This window comes from Dromiciops gliroides, chromosome 3 (assembly GCF_019393635.1).
Source record: "Dromiciops gliroides isolate mDroGli1 chromosome 3, mDroGli1.pri, whole genome shotgun sequence".
NCBI classification, from domain to species: Eukaryota; Metazoa; Chordata; class Mammalia; order Microbiotheria; family Microbiotheriidae; genus Dromiciops; species Dromiciops gliroides.
This window is the reverse complement of record NC_057863.1, coordinates 560,208,857-560,221,106: the sequence shown is the minus strand read 5'-3', so window position 1 is coordinate 560,221,106 and position 12,250 is coordinate 560,208,857. Positions and strand designations below refer to the sequence as shown.

Here is a 12,250-nt window from a genome sequence, read left to right as displayed (position 1 = left end):
GAAGAGATCCAATTAAGCAAAGCATCCAATGGGCATTTAAAGGATGTAACTGGAAGGAATTAGGCAGCTAGGTTGAGCAGTGGATAGAGAGCCAGACCTAGAGTAAAAAAACCTTATCTTCCTGAGTTCAAATCTGATCTCAGACACTCACTAGCTGGGTGAACCTGGACAAGTCACCTAACACTGTTTGCCTCAGTTTCTTCACCTGTAAAATGTACTGGAGAAGGAAAGGACAAACCACTCCAACATCCTTGCCAAGAAAATCCTAAATGGGTTCATGAAGAGTTGAACCTGACTGAAAAATGACTAAACAACAAAATTGGAAATAGTACAACAGATAGAAGGAAAAGATAAAAACAACTACAACAACAAAACTTTAGTTACTATCAAGAACAGAAAAGCTACTACAATTGGATTCTAATGTCACAGCCTCATTAGAATGTGAGCTTCTTGAGGGCAGGAGCAATGTTTTAACCTTTATTTTATTCCCAAGGCTTAGCACATAGCGAGCGTTTAACTAAATACTTGTCTGACAGAATGACAGTTCCCAGATGTTCTTCTAGACAAGGTAGAAATAGCACTAAAGAGATGGGACTAAGATGGGACACGTACCTAGATTAGACCAAGTATACACAGAGAGATTCCTGATGAAGGAGTCTCAATGCTGAGGACACCAGAGGATTGAGTCACAATGCAGAAATCAAAAGGAGGGAAAATATCCAAGGCATGGGAAAGATCCAGGGCCTTACTGTGAAAACACCCAAACTCACTGGCTTCCACGCTTTCCTATCTATTCAAACTTTTTATGAGGTTCATCTATACATAGATCAGTACCTTCCTTGTGATGATTATTTCCAAATTTATCCTGTCTATAGCTTGTTTGTATACATTATCTCCTTGATTAGACTATTAGCTTCTTGAGGGCAGGAACTATCTTTTGCTTTTATTTATATCCCCAGTGATTAATGGGTTAGGGGAAGGAAGGGGAAAAACCCAACCAAAACAAAACATTTTATTAAGTACCTACTGTGTTCCAGTCATTGTGCTAAACACTTTGAAATATTTTCTCATTTTATCCTCACGACAACCCTGGGCAGTAGTTATTATTATTCCCATTTTTTTAAAAGATGAAGAGATGAGTCAGACAGAGGTTGTGATTTGTCTTGTGTCACTTAGCTAGTAAGCCTGCGGCCAGATTGGAACTGAAGTCTTCCTGGCTCCAAGACCACGTATTCTATCCATTGAGCCACCTGGCTGCTTAGCACAGTGCCTAACACATAGGAGATGCTTGATAAATGTTTATTGACTGATATCAAGGGAAGGTGTTACTGGTGAACAGGCAGAGTCTCACAAGTTATATGCCACATTAGACTACAGTTCTCTCCTCCACCTTTCGATTTTTTCTTCATTGTGGTTTTAATATATTGCAGGTTGGCATAAAAAATAAATGAGAATTTTGGGGGAGTTTTTCAGAAGCAGCAGACAATAGGAAAAGGCCAGCAGATGATACAGAGCCTATGACCAAATACTTAACCCAAATTTTCAAATAAGGTACTGTAGACACCTCATAAAAGAAAAAGAAAAAAATCAGAGAACGCCAAAAAATGTAATGTGGATTTTGTAGGTCAAGGGGTCCCTGTGCTCCTAAGCCCCGTGATGTGGAAGCAATAATTGTATTTCTTATCATCACATGGCTGAGTGAATACTGTGGAGTAGTAGTTTTCAAAGTGTGGTCTAGGGACCCACATGGCTCTATAAGATGCTCTCAGGGGTCCTAGAGGTCAAAACTATTTTTATAATAATTCTAAGACATTATCTGACTTGTTTACTCTGATTCTCTCTCAGTTATACAGTGGGGTTTTCCAAAGGCTATGTGACCTGTGAACTAAAGATTTAATGGCAAACATGAAGATGGGGTATTTTTATATCTGCCAATTATACTTCTGCCTTAGAAATGGAGGAATCCATATACATGGCTGGGCTTGCTGTTTTGCCTATGTTTCTCTAATTTCAGCACTCACTAATCATCAAAGAAGACCTTTCTGTGAATGCTTGGTAACAAACAGGTGGTGCCAAAATATTCAAAAGGTTGAATAAGTTTTTTGAATCTCATGGTTTATCTTGGAACAACTGTGTTGACATTTGCTTTAATGATGCAAAAATAATTTGCAGTTTATGTTTGCAAAAAAATTTTAAAACAACGCTACAACTAGTTGTTGCAGAAAATAGTGCTGGACTAGAAGTCAGTAAGGGCTGAATTCCAATTTGACCTCAGCCAAATCACTAGCTATGTGACTGGACAAATCATTTAACTTTCTTAGTTTACTCAACGGTAAAAGGGAAATAATTATAGCATCTACCTTCTAGGGTTGTAGTGAAGATTAAATAAAATAATATTTATAAAACACCACAGTGCTGAGCACATAGTAGGCACTTAATAAATATTTCTTTCCTTTCTCTCTTAGTAAATTTGGAAGAGTTGCTAGTCATAAAAAATGTTTATATTAACCTGAAATGGATTATTTTAGATAAATTAATATTCCAAAATTGATAAATTTTTATTTAAAATATGGTAAATACTGATAGATAACCCACGTAAACAAAATGTCCTTTAGTGTAGCTCCCCTGTCTCTTACCTCTTGGATCCAGTACAAAGCCCTTAACCATCTGGTTCCAGCTAGCCTTTCTAGACATTCTTCACTCACTCTTTATTCTAGCTAATGTGGTTTAACTTGCTGTTCCTCATACAAGACTTTTCATCTTTCATCCTTGTGTCTTTGCCCTGCCATGGAATCCTCTGACTTTTTAACTTTGCCTCATAAAACCCTTGCTTCGAAATTCTTTTCAAGCACCATCCCATTCAGTGTACCCTTCTGGTAAATTTATGGAAGTACCTTGCTAAGATTTGGTTCCAGTGGGCAGGCAAGGATAGGTAGTGATTTGCAGAGTGCTGGTAAATGTTTATGTGTGCACTACACACTTTTAAGTTAACCTGCATTACCAACATTTTCTCTATCATTTTCTTAGAGTCTAGACAATCAGCAAAACAATAAATCAATTCCTGATTTGTGGAGCTGGCCAGTTTCTGAGATGTATATACACTGAACATTTAACAGTCACAGGGTTGGCTTCTTCACATTACTGGAACTTCCACATTGATTAGATAACAGATCCGTTTCAGTGTCTGAGTACAGTCTCAGCAGGTTTATCATAAATTAAAAAAAATAACTGTATAGGTCCTCTGATTCTTAAAAACACACATTTCTGAGCCAATATCATCAAAGACCATTTATTAATTTCCTTTTGTGCCTGGTATGATGCAATCTAAAAAGAGCAACTGAAAAAGCTAATGACACCCACAGAGCAATCTTTAGAAACTTCTGTGTAGAATTTCATCCCGTCTGAGCTTTAGCAATGCAGATTGGGTATAGAATCATCTCAGCATCACCTTGCAATTGTTGGACCTAGAGGAGGCTGTCTCAGGAGCCCAAACTCACATACTGTTAGGCTTTTTACTGATAAAGAGAAATGGAATAGCTTGATCCAACCACTGTGTAGTTGAGATTAGATGAAGTATGCTTATTAATAGCTTTGGAGATTTCTTGAAGACAGCCCTTAACTTTGATTTTTTTTCCCTGCTTTCTTGGTGAGTTGAAAAATTCCCTGCATAATATAATGGCCAGTTCTGTTTTCAACATTTATTTTATTCCTATTAATACATAACATGCTCCATTGGGTTATTGCTTTTCTCTCTTCTACTATACCAGTGTTTGATTGATATTACTGTCAGTGCCTAAAGAAGAGTCATAACTGGCTGGGAGGAATTGGGACTTTGTTCCAGGATATTAATTTGGGGCATTTCCCCACCACCCCAACTCATAAAGGCTTGTTCACTTGCCTGATCTTGTCACCATGGTTCCCCCTTTACCTGAGTCTGACCCATTTATATACCTCTCAGCTTCCTTCTGGCAGTTAGTGTATATATGGAGGTATGTGTTGGGGAGGTAGTGAGCAGCCTTTGTCTATGCCACAAGGGTGTGGGCAAGACTATGAGTCAAGCTATCCCTGACTCCCAATAAATATAGTCATGTGTGCCGCTCCACTCCCTCTATTGAATGTTCCCCATGCACAAGAATTCCTAGTTAAGACTCTTTAGGCATCTAGAAAGTATGGTGCATGAAGCACCTGACTTGGATTTTTGAAAACCAGAGTTCAAAAACCTGTCAGATGCATATGAGCTGTGCAACCTTGGGCAAATCACTTGCTCTCTGTTGAGCCCAAGTTTCCTCATATGGAAAACAGGAATAATAATAGCACCTCCCCAGTAAGGTTTCTGTAAGGATCAAATGAGATATTGTATGTAAATCACTTGGTAAACCTTAAAATTTAAATGTTATTATTATTATTATAATCTTACATGATGCATTCTTATTTTTAGTAGAATCATAGAATCTTAGTACCAGAAGGCACTTTAGCAAGCCTATAACCAAACCTCATCATCTTATAGAGGAAGAAAGTAAAGCCCAAAGACACACAACTAATTAGTGGCTTAATAATAGCAACTTACATTAATAATGACTTACATTTATATTGTGCTTTGGAGTCACAATGGATGTCTTCACAGAAATGCTTTTTGAGAAGAGGAATGGGGATAGCTATATGCCCATGAAAGGGAAATAGATTTTTCTTCTTCCCAGATTATCACTGAGTCGTCCCTCCAAGAGGGACCATTTGTAAGATAAGAATATTTTAGAATATCCCTGAATCCTGAGTGATTGACATGGAATTGAATTATAATTATCTCCTAGATATAAAATAACACACACCTGGTGGTGGTTTGGGAGAAGAAGAGCTGATAAAAGATCTGTCATTTGCATTAATAATATCTTGCATTTATCCAGCCTGAACCTACTAAGGAAAACAAGGTGTCCTATCATCTCATAGAAATTTTTTATTAAAATTTTTTTCTGGGCTGTAATTTCAAAAAGTTTTCAAATCATTTAATATACTCCATATACAGGTTCCATTCATATCTTTCTCTATAGGTAATCTTAACAATTTTCCATTTCAATGCAAATATTATCTAGTGTTTGTTACTATTAAGTGTCACCTTTCTCTTTCACATCTCAAACATTAGTCCTCTCAAGTTCATTGACATTCAGAGAGTTGAAGCTAAGAATTCCAGTGCTCAATGAAAATTTCCCCCTATCCCCCAGAAAGGCCAGCATAATTATAGGAGAGGGACCTTGTTGATGTTTGTCCTTCATTCTCAAAGATGACTATGACATGGAGGTAATGACATGACTTGCAGTGAAATGGATTTAAGTGAGGGAGGGCTGTGCAAGGTCATCAACACCACTCTCTCCTCCAGAGAGTCCAGTGGCATTAAGATGACTGGAGATGACCTTGGATGTTTCATGCAATTGGGGTTAAGTGACTTGCCCAGGATCACCCAGATAGTAAGTGTAAAGTTTCTGAGGTTGGACTTGAACTGAGGTCACCCTAACTCCAGGGCCAGTGCTCTATCCATTGCTCCACCTAGCTGCTTCTTATAGGAGAGAGAAGACCATGGAGAAAATCCTTGAACCTTGGAGCACAAAGACCCATCACAAAGAGAACCCACACATAGCCTTGAAGAAGAGTCCCTTTGGAGGAAAGAAACTACCCTGAAAGAGAGATAGAGACCCTTGAGCATTGTGAGACTACTACTATAAAGCCTGAAAGTGTGGCCATTCAGGGTGAGGAAGGAGGAGGCATGCCATCTGGTAGCTTCCTATTTTAACTAATTATTCTTCCTCATCTCGGTTATTTCCACCTCCTTTAAGAGTACGTGCTGTCAAAACACCCTAAGTTTCAGCACCTTGAGTGAGATAAAGTTCTAATTGCCCCAATTTAGTTAAGGTGTTGCTTACATATCTTCTGGATATCAGGAAGTAACATTGTTCAAAGCTCACCATAATCTATAGCATTTTTTGAGTACCAGCTATGTGCAGAATTTTAGACCAAACTAATGTTTTTTTTCCATCAATGTGTATTGGTTCTCAACTTCTCCATCAGTTTAGTTTGCTTCATATTATCCCCCTATTTCCCTTGGTCCCTGCCATCTTCTTTAGTCATATTCTATAGTTGTGAGAGCTCCAGCTCCATCATTTTCCCCAGCCATTTATAATCATGAGTTATCACACCATCCCTGTAATGATAAAATAAAAATATGTAAATTTTGAAGTAATGGACAAAGGGGCATTCCTTAATTATTTTTTAAAATTAAAATATACCATACTTATTTAGCACCAGTCATAGAAATTGGGACTAGGCTTGTGATTTCATACTTTTTTTTTTTTTTGTGAGGCAACTGGGGTTAAGTGACTTGCCCAGAGTCACATAGCTAGTAAGTGTCAAGGGTCTGAGGCTGGATTTGAACTCAGGTACTCCTGAATCCAGGGCCGGTGCTCCATCCACTGTGCCACCTAGCTGCCCCGATTTCATACTTTTAAGGAACTCCTAAGTAAGGAAACTCCCTCTACCAATGCAGGTTGGCATCTGCTCTGCAACTACAGTCTTAGAAAGTTTCCTAGAACAAGAAAAGTGCTGAAGTGATTTTATCAGATCACTGTGTGTCAGATGTGTGTCAGAGTTGGGACTCTAAGGCCAACCCTCTACCTACTATCCCATGTCACCTTTTAGCATAAATAGTCTAAAAGGTCAATTTATTAGTTTAAAAACATGAAAATGCCTTCTATAAATATGCATTTTATAGTCACAAGATTATATGACTTGATTCTGGAAATTGGTGGTATAGGAATATTAGAAAGTTAGCCCTGAGTGTTTGTGATAGTATACTACACAATTATTGACTGCACACGGAGAAAAGGAGAATAGTTTGAGAATGATGGAGGAAGTAATCGATGAATTACCTTGTGCTAAAATTTGAGCAAGTATGAATCATTGTTTATGTTTATGTTGATTGATCAAATGTGGAGCTCCAAACATTGTGATCAAAATATCCGATTTATCTTTGGGGTTGCTCCCTTAGGAAAAACTCATTTTTAGAGAGATTGGAGAGAGTAAGAATTAAGCCCCTCCCTAGTATTCTTAGCGAGTGAAGCTAACTGTTTGGTGCTATGTTTTAATGTTTACCCCTTTATGGAATGATTGTAATTCTGGGCACAGTGATGACAGAGCAACTGCAAGACGTCTGAATAGAACAGTTCTGAGCTTTATTCACAGAAAAAAATAGTGATAAGGAAGGTATATATGATGGGGGAAAGTGAATAAAATACTGGACTTGGTGTTGAAAATAATGTCTATAGTGCTTCAAGGTTGGTGAGTTGGTTAATGTAAGAGCATAATAATGTAAGTATTAAAAGTTTTATCACCCGTTTTTGCAAATGGAATACTGAATCTCAGAAGGGTTGAGTGATTTGTTTATGGTCACATAACTAGTAGGCCAGATCAAACTTTATTTTCAGATTTAGAACTCTCTTCACTGAAACAAAATTGTCTCTTAAAGGAAGACTAGGGTTCAAAATCTCCCCCTGATATCGACTGGCATCGTGACCTTGGTTTAATCACATATCTTCTCCAAGACTCAAGTTTCCTACTCTGTAAAATTGGGACAATGATAACTATACTATCAATCCCCCGGGGTTTTTGTGAGACTCAAATGAGATTATACAAAACTATAAACCTATAAAACTTATAAAACTATAAAACTCACAGTTCATATAAATGTAAACTATTATTGTATTATTGTTATAATTGGCTCCATATGCTATCTCTCAGTTCGATCACTGATGGTACTCACCAAACATGGCTCTCAATGGTTTAGCATGTTTTCCAGGCATCAGATTCATGCTCAGAAAGGTATTTGCCACTACCCAAGATATTCAAAAGAATCTCCCTCAAATTTCAAAAAGAGTTACAAATTTAGCAAAGATAAAACCACTGAAATAAGTGTGCAGATTACCAAGGTAATTACTTTTTTTGGTTTGTTTGTTTTTGATTTTAGTGAGGCAATTGGGGTCAAGTGACTTGCCCAGGGTCACACAGCTAGTAAATGTCAAGTATCGGAGGACAGATTTTGAACTCAGGTCCTCCTGAATCCAGGGCCAGTGCTTTATCCACTGTGCCACCTAGCTGCTCCCAAGGTGATTAATTTAAAGGGGATAATGTTCATTTGCATAAATGTTCTTTAAAAAAATCAGTTACCTCATCTTTGTAAAGTAGGTTAGAAGGCATTATTGTCTTTATTATACAGTTTAGGAAACTGAGGCTTAGAGATGTTAGAAATACTTGTTCAAAATATCATTCTATAGGGGCAGCTAGGTGACAAAGTGGATAAAGCACAGGCCCTGGAATCAGGAGGAACCGAGTTCAAATCTTACCTCAGACAGTTACTAGTTGTGTGACCCTGGGCAAGTCCCTTAACCCCAATAGCCTCAAACATCCAGAGTCATCTCCAGTTGTCCTGCTATTTATCTTGCCACTGTACCCAGATGGCTCTGGAGGAAAGAGTGAGGTTGATCACCTTGAAAAGCCCTCCCTCACTTATATCCAATTCACTGTAAGTCATGACATCATCTTGATATCATGGTCCTCTTTGAGAATGAAGGGCAAACATACATTCATACATACATAATTCAATACCTCTCCTTTTTTTCATAGCCAAACTTCTAGAAAAGCTATCTGCATTGCCTCCGCATTAAAATTTCAACCTTGTGAAATTTGGTTTCTCACTTCATTCTCCAAGGTTACCAGTGATCACTTAATTGCTAAACATGGTTGTTTTTTCACAGTTCTTATCCTTCTTGACCCCTCGATATTTCTGACTACTCTGTCTTCCTGAATATTTTATCTGTTTACTTAGTTTTCACAATTCTCAGCTCCTTTGGTTCTCCTCCTACTTATCTGATGTTTTCTCATCAGCTTCCTTTGCTGGACCATAATGCATCTCCTTCCCCCGATCATGGATGCACTCTGGAGCCAACACCAATTGACTTGTGAGAATCAATTTTAAAAATTTTCATTTTGAGCATTTTTACCTCAGATATTGCCAATTATTTCAAGTCAGTGCTTGATTTATTGTTTTGTTGATTGTCCAGACTTAAGAAATTCTTAATAACGTGGACAGTATTTAAAAATATGTGTGCATAATTTTTTTCTTTTCTTTTCTTTCTTTTTTTCTTTGTTTCTTTCTTTCTGGGGAGCCTAGTTTTTGGGTTTTTTTTTGTTGTTGTTGTTTTGTTTTGCTCTTTTTTGTTGCTTAACTCCTGCTTCCATGTGAAGTAGAAGGCACTATGTTATAGTGACCTCATCTTTGTAAAGGGAATGAAGTCCTTATTAGAATGGAGGACTGATGACGGCTAATTAAGAATGACAATAATAATAACTGGCATTTATATAGTGATTTGAGGTTTGCAAAGTGTTTCCTATCAATTATCTCATTTGAGCCTCACCAGGCCCCTGGATCCCCTCAAGACTCTGTCCCAGGCTCTCTTCTTCTCTTTCTCTCTAAAACTTCTCTTTTAGTAGATCTCATTAATTCCCATGGATTCAGTTATCATTGAAAGACTTAATCTCTCCTGAACACTAGGCCCATATGAACAGCTTCTGACTAAACATATCTGTCTGTGTGTTCCACTAGCATCTCAAACAAAATATATCTAAAATAAAACTCATTAACTTCATTCTCTAAACGTAGCCCCCCTTTTTTTGCGGGGCAATGGGGGTTAAGTGACTTGCCCAGGGTCACACAGCTAGTAAGTGTCAAGTGTCTGAGGCGGGATTTGAGCTCAGGTACTCCTGAATCCAGGGGTGGTGCTTTATCCACTGCGCCGCCTAGCCGTATCCCCACCCCCCACCCCTGTAGCCCTCTTTCAAACTCCTCTGTTTCTGCTATGGGCATCACCATTCTTCTAGTTCGTGAAATTTGCAACTTGGGGAGTCTTATTTGTCTCTTCCCCCTCCTTTATACTCTTTGTTCAATTAGTTACCAAGTCTTGTCAATTCTACCCATACAATATTTCTGCCATCCATTCCCTTTGGTCCACTCACATAGTGACCAGGTACTGTTCAGGCCCAGAACTGTTTTTTTCTTCTTGTTTTGTTTTTGTATCTCTAATACCAGTATGCTTTGCATGTAGTGGGCATTGAATAAATACATACATGTTGAATCGAATCGATGGGGTCATATATCAAATAAGTAGTTAAGTCAGGCCTTGAACCCAGGTTTTCCGAGCTTAAGGCCCATGGTCTTTGTATTAAACTACAAGGCCTTTTCATTATCAAACTCCAGCTTGAGCTGGTTAAGGTTCTTTGGTAGGACAAGTTGAATATGAATAGACTTAGAATGTCAGCCCCTCTTGAGGCTGGCTGGTAATGAGGATATTAAAACTCACAAGTTGAAGAAGACAAAGGTCAGACCCTATGGGTTTGTGACACTGGAAAATGATGTTTATTCTATCCATAATGTGATAATGCATAGCTTGTTCTATAAATCCCTAGTGTAAGGCACACTACAGAAAAGTCTGGATAATTTACATACACTCTATTTCAATTTTGTAAATTGCTGATTCTGCTTTATGAGTCATTGTTTACTGCATGAAAATCGATATGAAGAAGAGAATGCTGGAATTTGCAAAATTCCTTTTACACATATTAAGCCATTTTTCTTTAAAGAGATAGTGTGATAAAGTGAAAGGACACCATATTTGATGTGATATCCTCCCCCTTGTTGTTTCTCCATCCTTCTTGAAGAGGACAATGACATCAGGGTGATGTCATGACTTGCGTTGAATTGGATTTAAGTGAAGGAGGGTTGTGCAAGGTCAAAAACCTCATTCTCTCCTCCACAGCCATCTGGATCCAGTGGCAAGATATGTATCAGGATGACTGGAGATGGCCCCAGATATTTTAAGGCAATTGGGGTTAAGTGACTTGCACAGGGTAGCACAGCTGGTGAGTGCCTGAGGCGAGATTTGAACTCAGTTCCTCCTGACTCTAGGGCTAGTGCTCTATCCACTGTATCACCTAGATGTACTCTGTACCCCAACACAGAAGGAAACGTGAACTAGCTATGATTGAGGCAATCATAAATGCTAAAATAAAGTCCCCTTCTTGGAGGAAAGAGGAGGAGGTTTTAAATTGGGATTGATGATAGAGGCTGGGGCTGATTGTGAGTTAGGGAACGCTAGGTATGTCAGTATCCAAGGATCATGCACAAAACTGGGAGAGCTATGATGCCACTATGGATCTTTGACCCTACTGGTAAGGTCTGAATGTGGAATCTGCAGATTTGGGCTTGGGTCTTATTTCCACCCAGTGAATGCCTATGCAGTCTTAAAAAGAGTAACTTAACTTATCTGAACTTCAGTTTTCTCATTTGGTAAATAGGGTTGATAACACCTGGTCTACTTGCCTCATATCCTAGCTGGTAATGTCTATAAAATACAACATAGATTTGAGTTAATATATAAGGGAAAACTTTAACATTTTCGTCCTTTTTTTTTTGAAACCAATGATTACTTGTTTCAACTTGTTAGAAATTGATATGATTGTGATTCCTTTTTAAACATAATTTTTTCTTTAATTATATTAGTGTGTTATTAGTATATTAGTACATTATTGGGAAGTGGAAGTAGTGTCATTATTTATGCAGTGTTTTCTAGGTAATGCAAATGAATCAGGATTCAATAATAAGAAGCATTAAGATGGTGCTTTAAATTTTACAAAACCCTTTGCATATGTTATTTCATGTGATGCTCAGTACAACCCTGGAGGGGTGGGTCGTGGGAGGTGTTATTATCATCCCCATTTTACAGATGAGAAAATTGAGGTATTTAAAAGTTAAGTGACTTGCCCAGGAACTGTCTGAAGCAGATCTAAGACTGAGGTCTTTCTTATTCCAAGTTCAGTGTCACTTGTGTCAAGGCACGACTTGAAGAGAGAGCATCTAATCCAAACATCATATTAAATGTCATAAAAACTCTCATTTTCTGAATTTTGCTTTCTTCTTCCTTATCTGAGATTCTCATCAATTGAATTACTATACTATCGGCATTAGCTATATTCAGCAACCTGGGTCAGATTTAAATCTACATGACTTCTACCTTCTTCGCACTATAAAATTTTGCAAACATGGATTGACTGCTTCTGGCTGGTCACCAGGGTATAAATTGGATGCTTTGAATATAAACCGCACCTTTTTTGACTTTTCTATGCCAATATAAATGAATTTAAAATTAGATTCCTG

At 37.9% G+C, this 12,250-nt stretch overlaps 1 protein-coding gene across 1 annotated transcript in view; it reads left to right on the top strand.

The window, feature by feature from the left end:
* The window catches only part of DLG2 (discs large MAGUK scaffold protein 2), a 2,692,860-nt gene that overhangs the window by 340,665 nt on the left and 2,339,945 nt on the right, over window positions 1-12,250 (top strand). The gene's annotated exons all lie outside the window — the stretch shown is intronic.